At 36.8% G+C, this 19067-nt stretch overlaps 1 protein-coding gene and 1 long non-coding RNA gene across 4 annotated transcripts in view; one reads left to right on the top strand and one right to left on the bottom strand.

The window, feature by feature from the left end:
• LOC125616154 overlaps positions 1-11379 on the top strand; it is a 72644-nt gene extending 61265 nt beyond the window's left edge. The window contains exons 2-3 of one of the 2 annotated variants that reach the window (XR_007346791.1): positions 4725-4877; positions 10618-11379. This is a non-coding gene — a long non-coding RNA (uncharacterized LOC125616154). Of the gene's footprint in view, positions 1-4724; positions 7075-10617 lie in introns of those variants that run through there. The other variant, XR_007346790.1, reaches the window with a different exon arrangement.
• Positions 1-19067, bottom strand: part of Htr2a (5-hydroxytryptamine receptor 2A) — a 56080-nt gene that overhangs the window by 21655 nt on the left and 15358 nt on the right. The window lies entirely within an intron of this gene.

Genomic DNA, 19067 nt, shown 5'->3' with positions numbered 1-19067 from the left:
TCTCTAAGAAAGTGATAGTCGAGCGCTCGAATATGAAGAGTTTATTCAGACAAATTGGATAAATGTCCCAGAGGCAAGAAAGCACAGCATATAATAAGAAATGAAAGTAATTCAATATGAGGTAAGGGTGCCCGAGAGAGAGATGAACCCAGAATGGTACACAAAAGCCACATCTTGAAGGCCCTTGCAAGCCATTTAGAGAAATTGTAACTTTATCCTAAGGGCAATGGGCAGTTACTAAATGGTTTTAGGCAGACAGCGGAAATGAGATGAATGGCCCGACCCTGTGGAGGAGGGATTAGGAGGGAAGCAGACCAGTAAGAGGATGCTTCAGTGAAGGAGGTGGGCAGTGACAGGCAGCAGTGGCAGAGGGACAGGGAAGTGGGGGTGGGAGTTTCCTAAGACAGAGAATTGGCAGAACTTTGAGTTTAGAGATACAAGGGAGAAAATGAAGATGATGTGGTTTTTTTTTTTTTTTTTGTTTGTTTGTTTGTTTTTTTAGCTTTGTAGAGTGGTACCCTCTAATGGAGCTTAAGAACTCAGTAGGGAAGCAAGTTTTGGAAGGAAGGCAATTCAGCTCTGGACATGGTGATCTGAAATATTTGTACATCAGAGAAGAGCTGCTTGGTAAATACTTACCTGAGTCTGGAAGAGGAAGATACTAGTGATTCCTTCAGGAATCCTGGGGAAGGAGAGCTTCCGGCAGAAGTGAGTGCTGAGCTGAATGTTGAAGGATGAGTGTTAGCCGTCAGGTCATGAAGAGGGGGAGACACCTGAGAAAGCAGAAGCATGATGGCAAAAGAGACCATAATGCCATCAGGAATAGTGGGTAGAGAAGGAAGATGGAATAATTCCTGCTGAGCCTTGCAGGTCCTGTTTTATGTATGCAGAACCAGGAAGGAGCCAACAAAAGACTTTAGGCAGGAGACCTGATTATGTGTTTTAGGAAATTGGATTGGCACTAGCATGAATGTGAACAGGAAGTGGCAATGAGTCAGACCAGTTAAGAGAATATAGCACTATTTCTTTAAAGAGAGCAAATTTAAAATCGAGGTTGAAGAAGAAGAAAGGAAGAGGAATGAATTCAAGGGATATTGAGGTTGCAGGAATAATATGTACAGGATTAAATATGGGAGGCGAGGAAGATGGCAAGGATTGTTCTCTGGATTCTGGCTTGGCTAATGGTGGACCACTGGGTAAGACAGGCATCCAACTAGGGGATGGCACGGGGTAGGTGTGAGAAAATCAGGACAGATTAGCCATAAACACTGCTTTTTTCACATTTTATGAAAGTCATGAGTCACTAAAACATTAGAATTTGTGTTCCTTAAGGAAACCAGCAATAATAATCATTTTCATCTGCAGTAAAAAAAAATCTTGTGGCATCACGTAACCCCTTTTCATCAGTATTAAGGTTCAGGAATGAATTCACTCTTTGCAAAACTACTTTGTCTTTTAAAAGAAATGGCAATACTCAAAATGTTTAAAATTGACAAAATACTATGATGACTTAGTTTTTGAAGGACATCTTTCTTTCCCAAATAATCAGATACAGCTACTTCTCTGCAATAGATTTTTAAATTTGTTCAAGTCCTCAAGATGCTATCGTATGGGCTGATTTCTTGTCATTTCTGAAGCTTTGCCTGAGATAAAAATGGTCAGAAAAGACTTTCCTGAGTACCTTCTATAAATAGGTACCATTGTGGCACTATTTCATTTTCATCCATACCACTTCATCACCTTAAAATTATGTATTGTTTGTCTACCTATTTATTGTCTTTCTCTTCCAGTACATGACTAGGTCCTTGAGGGTGAAAACTCTGCCTGCTTTACTTAGGCATTACATGGCCACATTGAGTCTGGTACATGATCACCATTCTGCAAATACCGGTTAACAATTAGAATAAAGTCAAGATCCCTGTAGTTGGGGCTCTTTTCAGCTAGCATCACCCTGTAGCCATACTAGTTAAATTTTGAACTTCTTCTATTCTCTTAATCAATAGCCACTGATCAGAGCTCTAGAAGTCCCCAGAACCTTACCCATCCTTATATCTACCTTCTTCTGGGAGTCCTTGGAATTTTCCATAATCCACAATTTAAGGCTTGATACCTGGATCAGCAGGCCCTTGCTCTGGGGCCAAGAACTGAATTGTTCAACTTGGTGTCTGTGTTATACATGTTTATAAATATTTTGACTATCCTCAATGGAACCTATTATTCTGAATAATTTATGTGCACCAATAGTATTTACACAATAAATCTTATCTTTAAAAAATATTTTGACTGTCATCCTTGGTTAGACTTCCAAGCCAGAATCTACTTTTCTTGTTTTATATTTCATTGAAACTTCCATAATAATTAGATTAATATAAGAAAAGATTCCTAATGTGACCGATGAACAAGTTATATTCACATTAAAGTAAAACCATGGCATTAGATATGGTAAGTATGTGGTTGGGTCTGTGTATGGGTTTGATTTAGGTCTGGGGCAAAGGAGAATTTTAGAACGACCACCATCACTTTCTTTTGGATGAAAGACAATGTTTTATTTTCTCCAATGAAAGATAAGCCTTATGGAATAGAAGTCAAACTTCCACTGTGTTGATTTTGCAATATATTAAGAGGAAAGATCCTGAATGAGCCTTTTTCCAAAGCTGAACTTAATTGGATTCCAACTGGGCAGAATGGATAATCAGAATATATTTTATTTGCTTAAGATGAATATTATTGCCACGACTATTTATCAACAAAGAGGTCATTAATAGCCAACAGTGGCTATCCTTGTCAGCTTCCATTACTGAAGAAATGAAGTCAGATGGGTTACTATTATTAACATTTGCTAATGGTCTTGCATTGCTGATCGTGAGGCTGGAGTGAAATGGAGCTTCTTACTTGGGCAGGTTGACCACAGGGAGAAGGTGAGGAGGAAAGTAATGAAAAACACAGGGAGGCTGATGAAAAACAAGTGGCTCTCAGGCAGAGTTTCTACAAATGGAATGCAAATTCAGATCTGTATCTTTTAATCACCATACTGAAAAGGTTGATTACTTAACATTAAACTCGCCAGATGTTTTTGTTGTAGGCAGAGATGGGAAGCTAAGTGGGAAAATAAGAATTTATCCTTTTAAAAGATCCTAGTTAATTTCATAATGACTGGTAGGAAGCTGGAATGATAAATTATAAGCAATCAGGTTTAAAAAGGAATGGAAGAGATAAGCTCAAAGAAGAACCATTAAGGTGAACCAATAAGGTAAAATCCTACTGTGTTAGCATTTATGAAACTTGGAAGCCTGGACTGATTATGAAGGAAGGGATTTATTTATTTTTTCCTTAAGGATTCATTGGTCAGTCACTTCCTTCTCGCTGACATACTTTTAGATTGTTAAAAAAAATTCTTTCATTATTTTCCAAGTCATCATTATATTTCTATCACCTTCAAGTTCATGATATAACAAGCACCAACCCAGTACTTATTATTTTCCTGGGCAGAGCCAGCTGTGGGCAAAGAAGTAAACTTGCCTTTGCTATAAAGTTTGAGAGATACTGGAAAGGCCTCTTCCAGCTCAGATTATTTCCCCACCTTCTTGAAATCTTCTCATCACAGACTCATTTCTCTGGATCTATCTGGCATTTTAACATTTCTGGCTCCCTGTTTAAAAGGCAAACATTTCTGGAAAAGGTAATCACTTACAACCCATTATCTCTTATCAACTAGAATCAGCCTAGATGGAAGTCCTATAGGGACTGAATCATGTGGAATGTCTTGCTTTGGAGAAATTAGCACCTGGAAGAGGGAAGATTGTACTCAAAGGAGTTGGAAAATCCCATTTGTTTTTGCCTGTGTTCCAATTCTGAAGAAGAGGGCCTGTCTCTGGCTCAACTGATTACTAAAACAAAATTTTCTGGGTTACTAATGCACCAACTAAAGTCAGGGTAGGTGTTTTTAGGCCTCTGTACTATAAAAGAGCCCAGGATAAGGAGAAATATTGAATTGTACACAGGGATAGCCACCTTTATTATCTCTGTAAAAGAAACAGATTCTGTCTTGCTGTTTTCTTTAGTTTCTGGGTCAGTGGTCCAGGAACATGCTAATTTCCTACATTAAAAAAAAAAAATTAGGTGTGGACCTCAAAATGACCTCTGTCTAAACGCTTAAAATACAGGACCAGATCTGAACTCCTTGCCAGATCAATCTGAACCATTATAATGAAATGAGCTGCAGTATTTTCCTAAGTGTATTTCACCTCAACAATCAGTTCACAACATAAAGAAAATGCACATGCAGTGTTATGGTTTGGATCTGGAATGTCCTCCAAAGGCTCATGTATTAAAGGCCTGGTCCCCAATGCAGCAGAGGTGAGGCTTTTGGATAGTGATTGGATCAAGATGGGGGTCTAACCTCATCAATGGATTAACTCATTGATGGATTCATAGTTGAACAGACTATTGGGAGGTGGCAAATAGGAAGTGACACCTCAAAGGGAGTGGGTCCTTGGGGACTATATCTTGTCCTTGTCCTTTCTTGACTCTCTGTCCGATTCTCTTTTTCTCTCTCTCATCCTTGGATGCCATGAGGTAACCATCTTTGCTCTGCTATACTTTTCTGCCATGGTGTTTGGCCTCACTACAGCCCAGAAAAAATAGAGCCAGGTGATCACAGGCTGAAACCTCTAAATTCATAACCCAAAATAAATTTTGTTTCCTTTAACTTTTTTTTTTTCCAGGCATTTTGTGTCAGTGATGAATTGCTTATGAATGTGCAATCTTGAACCAATCAGTTGAAACGTATCACATCTTGGGGGAAACAGACTCAAAGCAAGTGGTTCCTTTTAAAAATCTTTTCTACCTATCATTTTAATTATGAAAGGTTTCCTTTGGTAAGTATCACAATCCAAAAGTACAAGGGTAACCACTGGGTCTAATATGAATCTATTCTAAGCAAATGAATGTATTATTAGGGAATTTATGCTATATTTTAAGATCAAATTTAACAAAACAAAAAAATAGCTGGTGGAAAAAATATTGTATAAGCTATTCAGGGAAAGATGATAATTAGCTTTAGCAAACATAGAACCCCCAATGAGGAAACATCCAGAATAGGAAAATGAAAATTGACTGGTGAACCTCACTTAGGGGATGATTATTAGTAGATTCCATTAAATGAACAGTTTAGGAGGCAACTTATAATTTGTTTGGTCTGTTAACTTTAGAAGTGTCTTCTGGTTAGTAATAAATAGCTTCAATGGTAATATGCATCACCAATACCCAACTGGAAGCCCAGACCCAAAGCAAGAGTCAGAAATGAAGAATAGGTGGGGGTAGAAAATGAAATTTCAACCTTGAAACAGTAGAGCCTGGTAACTGGGGAAAATTCTACGTGAACCTTTAAAGGATGAGGATAGATATCAAGTGGGGTGAAGCAAGGAAGGAGATAAAGGTGCCTGACTTTCCAAACCATCCAAAAGACAATGGGAACTATTAAAACATTATTAAAAGATCTTTACTGATAACACTCATCTCTAAAGTATACTAAATATCTATAACAATCAACCACTATTTATTCATTCAGTTGTTCAACTACAAATGAATTACAAGTAATTATTAATTGTATTACAATTACAATGTACAAGTAATTCAACTGAATTACTTGTACATTTTTAATGAGTATTTAAAGTCTTGGAGCTGTTCTGATCACTCAATTAGTATTTTAAGGTATTTTGTAGGAGAACGAAATGTACATTGGATATGTGGACTTCAGCCAACTAAATAGTCCTAGAAGTGAGTGATGGTATGATTCTTAATTTTCTTAAATCAGAATTTTATCAAGTGTTGAAATTAGCTTTTAAATTTAAAATTTGATTTAAAATCAAATGATATGGAATTTTTCTAAATTATAATAGAAGTCAGCAAGAGCATATTGTTACATGCAACACTTTCAATAACAATAGGCAAGGCAAAAATCTATGTAGCTAGGCAATATTATTTGAATGTCAATATTTTAGAACATGTAAAATATATTAGTACAAATAAAATGGTATTTTCTACATGTAGTAGGAAATAAGTTATTAGGGAAAGTATTAAGGTTTATACTATTTTCAGATACCAGTCTGTTCTGTGTTTTAAAAATGTTACAGTTTAACCCTCACAGGAGATGTCCAAGGACCTCCACCTACAGATGCCCTTTGTGGTGTATGACCCAGGTTACTGTGTGCACTTGAAAAAAATTTCTCTTAAATAATCTGTAATTTAATTTTGAGACTTAGATTTCAAATTATCAAATAAGGGAATGTTGTACAAAACTTTTAATGAATAAACTCCTGTATAAGGGCACATACAAATTTTTTTAAAAAATAAGAGGCTTCTCTTAAAAGTAAGGCAATTCTTTCCTTTTCTTAGAGCATTTTATTTTGCAAACTTGTAAATTCTCTGCCCTCAGATGTAAATCTTTTAAAAACCCATTGCAGGGCTTTCAATCCCAGAGTCTTTTCCAAGATCCAAGGAGTATTACATGAAATGTAATCATCAAAGGAGATGCATATCCAAAGGAGATGGTATCCCAGTCTTCCAGTTTAGGTTGGAAGGGTAGAAGCCTAACTTCAAGGAAGATCTCTCTCCAAGTTGCAAAACTACCTCTTGTCATTAAAATGCAAGAGATTTGTTTTTCCTTTGTATGAAGCCAATTAGCTAACACACATAGTCACTTCAATTACTAGGTAAATTTAGGAGGGACTGTGTGACAAATGGTGCCAGCAAGGCCTCTTGACTGAGGAGTTATTCTTTATCTTGTGGATGTGTATATCATAGGTTGCATGTTCTCAGCTCTATAAAAATGTGGGGTTTGGGTCTTTGCAATCTCTGTATTGCTGGTGAGGTGCATCACATTCTGGTTCAGTGTGTATTCAATAATAAAGCTATTTTCTTTCTCTACTGTCTTTGTGGAGAGATTTTCTAGGTTAGGAGATAATTTTATATCCCCAGCATGACCTCATATTGATTATATGGATGGATTTCACTTGCTCATAAAAATACTCCCTTGCCAGATGTTAATATTTAGTTTCATTATCTATGGGTTAACCATTCGACATCAAACTTAATTCTCCCACCTCCAAATAGCATTGAGTTATGCTTGAACACATTCTGCTATTCTTTCCCATCCTCCGTGGACATTGTTTACAATGATGTTCTGTAACTTTAATTTGGACCTAGAGGATTAATTTTATGATAGCTTGAAGAATGAAACGGCAGCAAGATGGACTGTCCTAAGCTTCATGTGGCCAGGAACTGTCAGTTAACTGAGGACAAGAGGACTGCAAGAGGTGGGAAGAGAAGAGAGCCTCTGCTGTCAGGAATTCAAGATCAGTGAATGAATGGCAGAAAATAAAACATACCATGACCTCAAAAAGCAGGATAAGATGAGGCAATGGCTCCAAGTTCAGGAAGTGGGGAAGAAATATGCTGAATTTCTGGCAACAGACTGTTACAAAACAGTTCTTGCTCTACCAGGTTGAGATCAGACCAAAACCAGTTCTTTATCATATGGACCACACACAGAGCATCATTGTTCAATGAACTTTCTACAATGATAGAAGTGTCCCATATCTGTACTGTCCAATGCACTAGCCGTCAGCCAGATGTTCTGTTGATCAAGTGTGGGCAGTGTAATTTAATATTTACTCTTATTTTTAAATTGGCTTAAAAATAGTGTCTACTCCATTGGACAGTACAGAACTATGATTCAAGGGGAAAAGGTGTTTGGGTCATTGACTTATGAAAAAAAAATGTTATAATGCCTGTACTACTCGGCAGGTAGTAGTGACGGTGGGAATCTTGTGTGGGATGCTGATCGGCATTAATCACTGGTTGGAGGATGTGTAGACAGGAGTTGAAGTGCTCCTAAAAGTTAACAGCAATGAGACCATTTGGATGCTCTGTATGAAATAAGCTTTTCTGGGTTCTCTCCAGCCAGCTCATGAGAGAGACCTTTTTACAGTCCTCCTTTCACACATTTCATTATTTTCAAGTTCTGCTATCTTTATCTTGCCCCATCCTGGGAATCCTAAGAGGATTCTAGAGAGTTTTATAAATTGCTTTGTAGATTAAAATTCTATATAAAGTGTCTATTACTACCAGCAGTCCTGACTTAGAGAGATTAGACTTCTGACAGTTCCCCCATTATAGGGTATGGAGCAATGAATCTGCATTATTAACCCAGGAGGCAGAATCGCACAGATAGTCCGATCAGGGGTTCTGCTTCCCAGTGATCTTACCCATGCTGATAACCCTCCTGTATCCTCAGCCTGGCCTCACAGTTCTTTCCTTCTCTATGCGTGTTCATCCTTTCCTGGTGTGTCAGCTTGTGGACAGAGCTAATCTAGATCTTTGTGGAGGGACGTGCCATTAGCTGGAAACTGCAGGTAGGTTGGCTGAAAGTCGTGAAATAAGAATTGCACAGTGGAAACGGCATTGGACTTGAAGTCAGAAGACCTCCTTTGAGTCCTAGCCCTGCCCTCTGGGTTATGAAACCATAACTGGATGCTTAATGTATTAGAGTCCTAGTTCTTTTATTCATTTAACAAATACTTTACTGAGTAACATTTTGGACTAGGTATTAGGAACTAGAAATTTGTCAGTGAACTAAACTGAAAATCTCTAGTCTCATCAAACTTGCATTTCCAGTGGAGGGAACTGAAAATAAAACACAATAAATATATTACATAGCACATAAGACAAGCTGGGGAGAGGAATAGGAATGGATGGAAGAGAATATTTGATATAATTTTCATTGGGGAATCAGGAGAGGCCTCACTGAGAAATACACATTTGAGCAAAGGGTTGAAGGTAAATGCCTCATTTCCTGTGTAGGGAGAGACTTCTAAGCAATGTCATCTTGGTTCAGAAACTTGAAAATGATAGAGGAACTTGAAAATAAGCATGGTTGGTGACCCTCACTAGGAGAGAAAAACAGCCACCCTTGAAATGCCTACTGTGTGCTGGGTGCCAAATACTTTGTATCTGAAAGCTGATGCTAACTGGCATTCTTCACCCTGGAAACTGAAGGCTCACCCTAATACTTTGATGAATGATCAAAGTCTCAGGAATGGGAGAATTTTCAATGTGAATCTGATTCCATTTCCTAGTGTGGGTTTTATCTCAATATTATGGAATAGGCTGGTGCCTAGGGGTATGTAATGCAGTATAAAACTATTTGGAGTTGTTCTCCATGGGACTCCAAGTTGCTGTTCCTCCACAATCATTTCAAGGATGTTTGAATAGTGAAATCTTGGAAGACAGATAATGTCTCCATCTGGAGCCAAGAACAGGCTTGCTTACTGCTCGTCATAAAAGATTTAGCTTTGCTAAGCTCAGGTTCCTTTCCTATAATGTAATCCACTGTGTTTGTGGTTGTCATTTGGCCTTCTTTTTATCACCCTGTGGGAAATGGAACTTGGGCAACCAGTGTGAGAAAGTGATAATACTTTATTTTGCTGGGGTGAATCTCTGACCCAAGAGTCTCATATCTTCAGACCACATCCATGAAACTGTCAGGCTAACTTGTTCACTTGCAAGCAGAATAGAATCTAAGAACTGCACTTCAGTATTTGAGTTGGAGATTTTCCTAGGAGAATCTTTAAAGAAATTTAAGAAGTGATAATAAAGCTTACAAACATACATTATCTAAATTAGCTTTTCGTCCCAATTAAAAAATACAGATTATAAAGTAGAAAATAAAAATGATGGCTTATTAATTTTCCCAGCACTACTGGGAGAGTTAATTCTTAAGTAGTAAGCTTCCTTAGGCAGTTGGAAACATATAATTTTGTGAATTTAATGGGTCATTATTGGAAGTTCTATTTTCATTTACAAACATTTTTCCTTCCTTTTTTATTTTTTAAAATTCTGGGGGACATCCTTTCTCTAGAAAGGACTTCAGGAAGCACATAGCATTTGAATAACCTGAGAGCTCAGCATCCTTGAATGTGCAAAGCTGCCAGAGTTGGTCAGAGAGTCAACCTGAATAGAATTATCAAAGGCCACTGTGTGGATGAAAATGCAATTTGAGGATGAAATGGAAAGCAAGGCTCTGATAGTTTGGTATGGGGATTTAACATTTGTACAAGGTCCTTGAGGGTAAAGGCACTAATTAGACAAATAAGACTATTTGGAAGATCGTGGTTTGGAAGAGTCATTCATATGACCCAAAGCAAACGCCAATCAGAAAAACATGCCACCTAACGTTTTCCCCAAACATTGCTGATTTTTGTTCTTTCAAAATTATGGAACTTGTACCCTAAAATGTTTAATTAGTATTCCTAACTCTTTTGGAGGACCTACTCATGGGGAGTATAATGGAAATGCCCTATGTTTAACTCGGTTCCTGTTTTACCCTATTTACAATGTTTATCTTCAGGCACTTCCCCAAGAAAGTCTGGGGCAGATATTCATTCTCGAATGCACAAATATGCATTCACCAGCTGCTGCCATTTATAAATATGGGACATGTGAGTCACTCACTTCTATTATTGCCATACAGGAAAAAAATCAAATACTTATCAAAACACTTTTTAAAAAAAATTTATAGAAAAATAACTTTGAAAATCTTTACTTGTTTATTCCCAGATATATCATTTAATAATAAACAATCCAACGACAAGTGAACTCAAGGTGATAAAGAAGCTTGAAAGAATCTGAAGAGAGTAAAAAGGGAAATTAAAGGAACATTAAAGTGATTGAAGTAGATACTACATGGAAGCACAAGCAAGAGGAAAAATTGATAAATTGGACTTCATTATAATTACATTAAAGGATAGTACCAAGAAAGTTAAAAGATAACATGTAGAACGAGGGAAAATATTTGTGAATCATTAAATCCTTGTAAGAGATATATCTAGGATATATAAAAAAACTATTAAAACTCAACAAAAGGATAAGATAAACTTGTTTAAAATGAGCAAAGGACTCAAATAGATTTTTCTTCAGAGAAGTTATACAAATAGCTGATAAGCATATGAAATGATGCTCAACATCATTAGTTACTAGGGAAATGCAAATTAAAACCGTAATGTGATACCACTTCACATGCACTATGATAATAAAACAATGGAAAATAACAAGCATTGCCATGGATTTGAAGAAATTGGAACCTTTGTACATTTCTGGTAGGAATGTAAAATGATACTGCGACTGTGGAAAATAGTTTGGTTGCTCCTCAAAAAGCTAAACCTAGAATTACCATGTGGTCTAGCAATTCCACTTCTAGGTATAGACCTCAAGGAATTGAAAACAAGACTGAAACAGTTATTTGTACACCATTGTTCATTGTAATCTTATTCATAATAGAGGTGGAAACAAGTGTCCATCAACAGATGAATGTTAAAAATATAAAATGTATTTTATTTTATATATAATGTGTATAATTATATATAAAATATTATATAAACATAAAATAGAATTATTCAGCCATCAAAGGGAAATGAAGTTCTAATACATATTTTATTTTTTTGTACCAGGGATTGAACCCAGGGGCACTTAACCACTGAGCCACATGCAGGCCCTTTTAATATTTTATTTAGAGATGGGGTCTTGCTAAATTGCTTAGGGCCTCACTAAGTTTCTGAGGCTGGCTTTGAACTTGGGATCCTCCTGCCTCAGCCTCCCAAGTTCTGGGACTGATGTATATTTTATATGAATCTTGTAAATAGTTATGCTACATGAAATAATCCAGAGACAAAAAGGACAAATGGAATTATAGAATTCCATTTACATGTAATATCTAGAATGAGCGAACTAATAGAAAGTAGATTAGAGATTACCAATAGAGAATTATTGAGTTATAGAGTTTCTGTTTATGAAATGAGAAAAATCTGGAAATAGTGGTGGTAGTACACGATGGTGAATTTAATTAATGCCACTGAAGTACAAACTTAAGAATGGTTACAATGGCAGAATATGCTATGTATTTTACCACAAAACTTTTTATAGAGGATATATACCTTCATTTGGTTTAAAAAGTGTGAATTCTAAATTGGTCAAATAGGTTTCTTTTTTTTTAATGGAGAAAAGTACTGGGGCCTAGGTAAATATATCTGAGATATTTACAAGCAAGTGGAAACTCAAAGGACAAATACAGACTATGATAGGACTAGAAAAAAAGTAAGTTGGAAAAAATCCAAATTAGTTTTGAGTGTAAATAGTTGATTTAATTTTTACTAATCAAACTAGAAACCATGGGAAGAATAATTAATAGATCATGACCAGTAGGAGGGAATAATAACCTGTAGGCACTAGTCATGATGAGGCCCATGCAGAAAAACAGAAATATGTCAACAGTACAAAGTTACATAAAAGGATCAGAATGTAGACCAGCATGAGATATTGTTGCAACTTTGAGATATGTTGTATGTGGGAGACAAAATATAAAAATGGAAATAGCTGCGCTAGGATTAAAATATTTCTACTGCTGTTGCATTATTCAGCTTTTTAAAAAGGGAAAATGAAAAATAGCTCAATACCTTGCATCTCAATTAGTAATTTGAAAAATAACTTTGGAGTTTCAGGATAGAGTCCCTTTATCCTAGAATTGTATCAATTATATACAATTTTAAACTGCTAATGTCTATGTTGTTCGAATGTCACTATTTTTCAATCCAAAGAGAATGGTTTGCAGAAGTTATAGAAACTCCATACTGAGTTTTGATTGAGATTTAACTAAACAGTCTCATTTATTATGGAAACTTCAAGGTTCATTAACATTAACTTAGGAATTTAGTAGTTCAAGTTGTTTTTGCCGATGAGGAAACTGAGGTGTACAGACTGCAAGCTGACAGAAGCAGGCAGGAGCCCAGACTCTTAAGTCTTGGGGCTCTGCTCATTTCATTACTTGGTGCAATCTCTAGTTCATTGTCAAACTGTGTATTACTGTGTATTATAAATGCATACCTAATGAGCTTAATGCAGGAAGACATGTCTTCCAAATGCTACTATCTCGTTACTATTAATCTGTATTAAATTAACCAAACCCATGATCCCATTTCACACTATGAATTGATCTCAATTCATCAATCACTGAACTTTGGCATATGCTGGAATTTTGATGTGGAGATATAAATGCAATCATATTTCTTATTCTATCCTGGTGAAAATCTGTTCCAAGCCCATAAATTATATGGATCAATTTTGACCTAAATCAAAAGGGAAATCAATCATAAAACCTTGCCTCCTTTTTTGATTGCTATTTATTTAATTCTACTTGAAGCAGAAGCTGGTTTAAAAAAGATCCCCTTCTGGCCCGTCAGTTCTCTCCTGGTTTAATTCCATTGCTATCCTATTTCAGGTTGCTGAGCCACTGGTCAGGTTGCAAAATAATCAATTTTCTTTTCTGCATTCAACTATCATGGAAAAGGACAACAAAAACAAGCATACCATCCTGAAAATAGACTATTTAGCATTGCTATTTCAATACAGTCTACCATCTAGTTTATTCAACCAAGAGAAAACTCTATTTCAAAATAATTACAAAGTGTTAGTGGACTTTCCAGGTTGGCAGACAGGAACGAGGGTTGCAGGTGACATCATGTGTACTAATCAGATCACTAGGTGTTTTTTTTTTTTGGGGGGGGTATTAGGGATTGAACCAAATGGGTTCAATCCTTGCACTCCCAGCTGGCTCTAAAGGTCATGTGGAAACTTCAAGAAGAATTCCTTGCTAAAAGAACAAAAACATCTTTGTTCAGAGGCTTGATGACAATTTTTGGTGTTGACCTAATAGCAGAAAATGGAATTGATTACTGAAAAAGATTATCAAATGTAATTTAATTGGACAAATCCCTCATAAGACTTAAGATTTTTTTCAACTGTTTGATTTTTCTGAATTGTTTCAAAACAGTACCAGGGAAATTGCTTTAATTGTATCTTATATTTTTCCTCTTGCATTCTGATAGTGTTGTTAAGGGAAAGTAATATTGTTAAAATATGGAGCTCTTTGAGATGTGAGAAGGTCCCTTTTTACCTTCTCACCAACTAGAAATGAAAACTCCTAAACATGGACTTTAAATCAAAGTTACCATGAGAGAAAATTCTAAAAAATCAAGGGCAATACACCTGCTTGAGAGAATCAGGATTGGCTCATCAATGGCCAGTTTTAGCATTTATTAAGTGCCTATTGTGTTAGTGGTGATGAATTCAAAGACAGTAAGACACAGCCCCTTCCCTTGAGAGCTTAAAATTCTAATATGCACCATTCCATGGATTATTTGACCACTCTGTACAGTAGTGGAAATGCTTGCCTGAGTAAGCATACATGAATGTAGAAAAGCTACAATTTTAAAACCAAGAACTCATGCTGTGTGATTCATAGGATGTTCAAATTCTGCCCAATCCTTAACTGATTATTTTTTTTAGGTAGTGCTCCTCAGCCTAAGGAATCAGATAATCCAGGAACTGGCTCTAAGAATATGCATTTCTCAGTAATTCTATGTACTTTTCGTTACTTTCTTGCAGAAAAGTCATAAGTGGACTCTCATGCAAAGGTGGTGTGTTCCTCAATTTTCCATTCAGACTTATCTGAGAATAGTTACTATGGATGATTGGAAATATTTCACTTTAACAACTCATTCTTTCGTTATTTCTAGGCTTTTTTTTTTTTTTTATAACATTCCGATAAATGGTTCATTCAAACATAATAAAATACCTCACAATGGGCTGGTGAGCAAGTGCTGGCTAAAGTAGTTCACTGAGAAAAAGGCTAGAGGTGAGAGGATTTTGAAAGCCAAAACCTGAACCTGAAGTTATCCATTCCCCCAAGGAAAATTCCCTACTAAAACTGTCCCTGTAATTGCTTTCACTTTTACGGGAAATGTACACAGTCAAAAATGAAACCTCATTAATTTAATGAAAATATTTCCTGGATGAATTAATAAGGTGCTCTCCTGCTGAGTTTAAAGCACCAAGTTATTGAAAAGACAAAAAGTGCAACTTAAAAGTGCCAGCTTTTGCCTGGCAGCTGGAATGTGAAATTCTCATGGTATATGTTTTGCATTCTTGGCTTCTGTTGACAAACCATCTCCATGGAAACAGATATTAAATCTCTGAAAATACTGGAAAAGCTACTACAGAGATGTCCATCCAAAACTCTGAATTGCTGTCCTTTTCCAAGTCAGGTCCCATATGCACACCGCGGGCCTGGGAGGATATTCTCCTTTAGAAATGACTTTGTCAGGAAGAAACCAAAAGGACACCTTGGGAAACTATTTCCTCCCTCTTATTTCCTTGTTCCTTCTTTTATTTTTTCCCTTCCTCCCCTGACCTCAATCATTCATTTATTCAACCAAATAATTGAGCTAGAATAATGGATACATATATGCATATGGATATACACATATATAATACACATATACATGTTTATATTTCCTCTTATATAGGTCAGACACTAATACGTGGTTATAAGAGCAAAACCAATCTGCAAAATATCTTTGAATACATCTAGGAAGCATGTCTGTTATAAAACAGTGATACAAGGACAGGGTTAGGGTCTGAATCACTATCATCCAACACATAATGTACATATAAGCATTGGGATGCTTGGCTGGGCAGACTGGGGTAGGAATGTGTTGGAGAGCTAGTGTACCTGGGATGCACAAAAAGAATTTACAAGAAGCTAAAGGTGTGGGGTGTCTGGCACATCATGTGAATATTCCAGACAATCAGAAGTCTGTGCTTAAGACAAAATCAGTAGACATAAAACCTCAGTGCCTCAAGCACAGCCAATAAAAAAATTGAGAATCATGTCTCTATTTCAGATAAGATTGAATATTCAGAGGAAACACATTTAATAAATAACTGCCCTTACCACAGACAGAGTAATTGACCTACTAGAAAAATAGAGTACTCTGGAGTAGTCAGACTTGATTTTTATGTCAACTGGGCGGGGGAGTCTCCAAAGTTTCTATCTCAAATGTATAAGCGGCATGGGAATTAGTCTGGTCACACAGTATGTAACAGGGTCACTGACATAAACCTTCATGGTGATTTGTTTGGGATTTAATAAAAGAGCAGGAATATGAAAAGGAATCAATGAGTCATAGAAAAATGTAGAAGACAAATTAATTCATGTTTTAAGAGATTTTAAAGGATTTTTAGCATTAGTGATTGTTACCCTAAAGGATCTTATGGGTGTGTTCCAATTTAAATTGGGCAAGATATGCCTGGTCAAATTCATACTTCACCACAGCCAGTGGTCCTAGTTCCTGAAATCAAGCATTAATTTAAAAAATGAGAAAAAACTAGATAACTAACAGACTTTGAAGACTTCACGTTTCTTTAAAGTGCCAGTATAATTCATGTTTCTCAAATCCTTAAGGTAAAAGCAAAAGCTATTATAGACCCATAACCGAGGACAGAAAATGAAAGCCAGAAAATGTCAGTTTTTGAAATAAAAACCAAAAAGTTTCCTCAGAAAATGTTCTGAAATCTTCCTAGAAGTGCTTCTCCGGAATAAAGATTTTGAAAGTGTGTCTAATAGAAATATAGCTCTCTGTTCAGCTATGATCCCAAAATACCTCTCTAAAAGTCATCAAATACTGCTTTTCAGTGTGACTAGTGTGAGCTAGCGCTAATCTTGAAAATATAATATTAATGGTATGATGCTATTTTGATGATAGCTGTTGGACTCATTTTCAGTATTTTGCTAGGAAATCTTCAGCATTCTTCCAGTACCATCAAAGATGTTCTGACTGGTCCTGTCTGATTATAAATACTCCCAGAGTGGAAAAGGGCCTCAGTTTTAGAGTTAGATGTTCCTTAAAGGATATTTTTTGCAAGTTCGTGCTATTTGTATGCTTGCTTTTAAAGCACCATCATAATGTCTTTCTCCCACATTCTTCTCTCTCCTTGGGAAGTTCTGTCTCCTCTATTTTGCCGACAACATGTCCCTTTTCATAAAATCTTGCCTCGTTCTGGCCCTTCACAGAGTTCTTTATATTTTTAGTGCAATGGCAAATTCTGTTTTCTGCTATAACTGGTTTCTCCATTAGATTGTAAGCTGTTTGCTGTATACATATATTTTGATTCATATTTAAAGAAAAACGTTCATGATCGTGTGTTGAACCTTCTGTTAGATGGTTTTATGTGCATTTGATCTTCACCGTGTCCCTTGCATGCTTGTGAAGCTCCTGGATCTTTGTGCACCCTCCTTAATGGCACTGTTATTTAATATGGTCTTCTGAGAGGATTCTCCTACCAGAAAGGAAGGTCCCGTGCAGATGAATAGACCCAGGAAAATCTATACCTACATTTTAAATCAGTGAGTTTACTAAAACTTGATTCATATAGGTCAGCTTCCCAAAATGTAATGACTCTTTGATGAAGGAAAAAGATGATAATCTAAACTTGCAAAGTTCATGCGTGGACTGTGGAATATGGAGATTCCATTACTAAGTAGCCAGAATGGTAAGGTCCTGAGACAAAGGAGGACAGCAGATATTATACCTCTTCTTAGACTATTTCTTGTTGTGTATACAATCAATTTAAAGAAGAGAAAACTTCCTTATATGGAACTGGATTCTGACATGAGAAAACTCAGAAAGATTCTTGAATACTTTTTTTTTTTTTTTGTATTGGGAATTGAAACTCAGAGGTAATTTACCATTGAGCTATAAACCCAGTCCTTTTTGTATCAGGGTATGTCTCATTGCTGAGGGTTTTGTAAAGTTGCTGAGGCTGACCTGGAACTTGCAATCCTCCTGTCTCAGTCTCCCAAGTCACTGGGACTACAGGTGTGTACTACTACACCTGGCTTTCTTGAATGCTTTCTAAAGAAATCTGAAAAATCTCAAACTAAAGTTCACCAACAGGTAGAGAAAAAGTAAAACAAAAATGAAACCCTCAGACAGTTTTTTCTTATAGCTTCAACTAATGGCGCATTTATAATGATTATAACATAGTTGATATTAAGTAGAAAAATAAAACTAGTTTACTTTTATGATTGTTAGTCTTCGGCTTAAAGTATAGGAAAGCAATCCAAAAACAGCTTTTGAAACTGAGCACAAGGTTAATAAAATTTCTTTCAAGAGTACCTTCCATGTCCAGAAATTAATATTTGAATGCCCGCATGCCTGGATAGGCATTTCCTATTATATAGTTTGGGAGCAAGTTGAAATGCATTTTTGTTTTGCTCTTTGTTTCTTACTCTTTGGAAGCTTTTGACAAAGTGGAGAAATAAACAGGACTGTTACAATAAAATATGTGAAAAGATAATACATGAAGGGCCATGGAAGATTCAGACTAGGGCACATAGGAAGGAGGCTTCTTGGAGGAAGTGGTACCAGAAGAGAAGGAAATAAAAGTTAGCCAGGTAAAGGGATGAGAAGGCATTTCAAGCAGAAAATTAAATAAAGTCATAAGAGTGAAATGACATGATGCTAACTAGTGTATCTGGAAAATCAATGGTGGGACAAAGTGTGGTGGTAGGTGAGACAATAGGGGTGTGGGCAGGGGCCAGACCTGTGGGGACTGTGGGTCTTTCGTTTAAAGGTCTGTACTCTGCTGGCAACAGGAGCATTCAAAGGGCCTCCAGCGGGAGAGTGACTTCTTCAACCTGCGGTTCACGAGGTTGATCTCGGAGGCAAGGTGGAGAAGGAGAGTAGGGAATCTGTGGAGGGGGGAAGTTCAGATGTTGGAGGCTGAATGGAAGGAGGAGACTGACTTAGGAAACAGTGAGTAAATAAAAACAAAAGGATTAGTCAGTTGCTTGCATGTGGAAGTGAGGAAGGGGGATGTGAGTATCAACTGAGTAGGTTTGTTATGTGGAGGTTGAGACTTCAGGGCATGAGTACAGCTTTTGATCTGATAGGACCAAGGTTCCTGTAGGTCTTCTGGCTAGAGGTGTCCTTCAGGTAGTTGAAGGCAAGAGTCTGAAGCCCTGGGGTGAGCGTGGAGGAGCACTGTGAGCCAGAATATGGCTTAAAACAGTTGAATAGGTTTGTAACAGCTGAATCCATGGACATGGAGAGGACTCAGCATAAGCAAGGAGAATGGGAAGTGAAAAGGTGGATGGTTCTCTGGAAGACTCGAAC

Source organism: Marmota marmota, unplaced genomic scaffold (genome assembly GCF_001458135.2).
Source record: "Marmota marmota marmota unplaced genomic scaffold, marMar, whole genome shotgun sequence".
NCBI lineage: Eukaryota > Metazoa > Chordata > Mammalia > Rodentia > Sciuridae > Marmota > Marmota marmota.
This window is presented reverse-complemented; position numbering and strand designations above follow the sequence as displayed.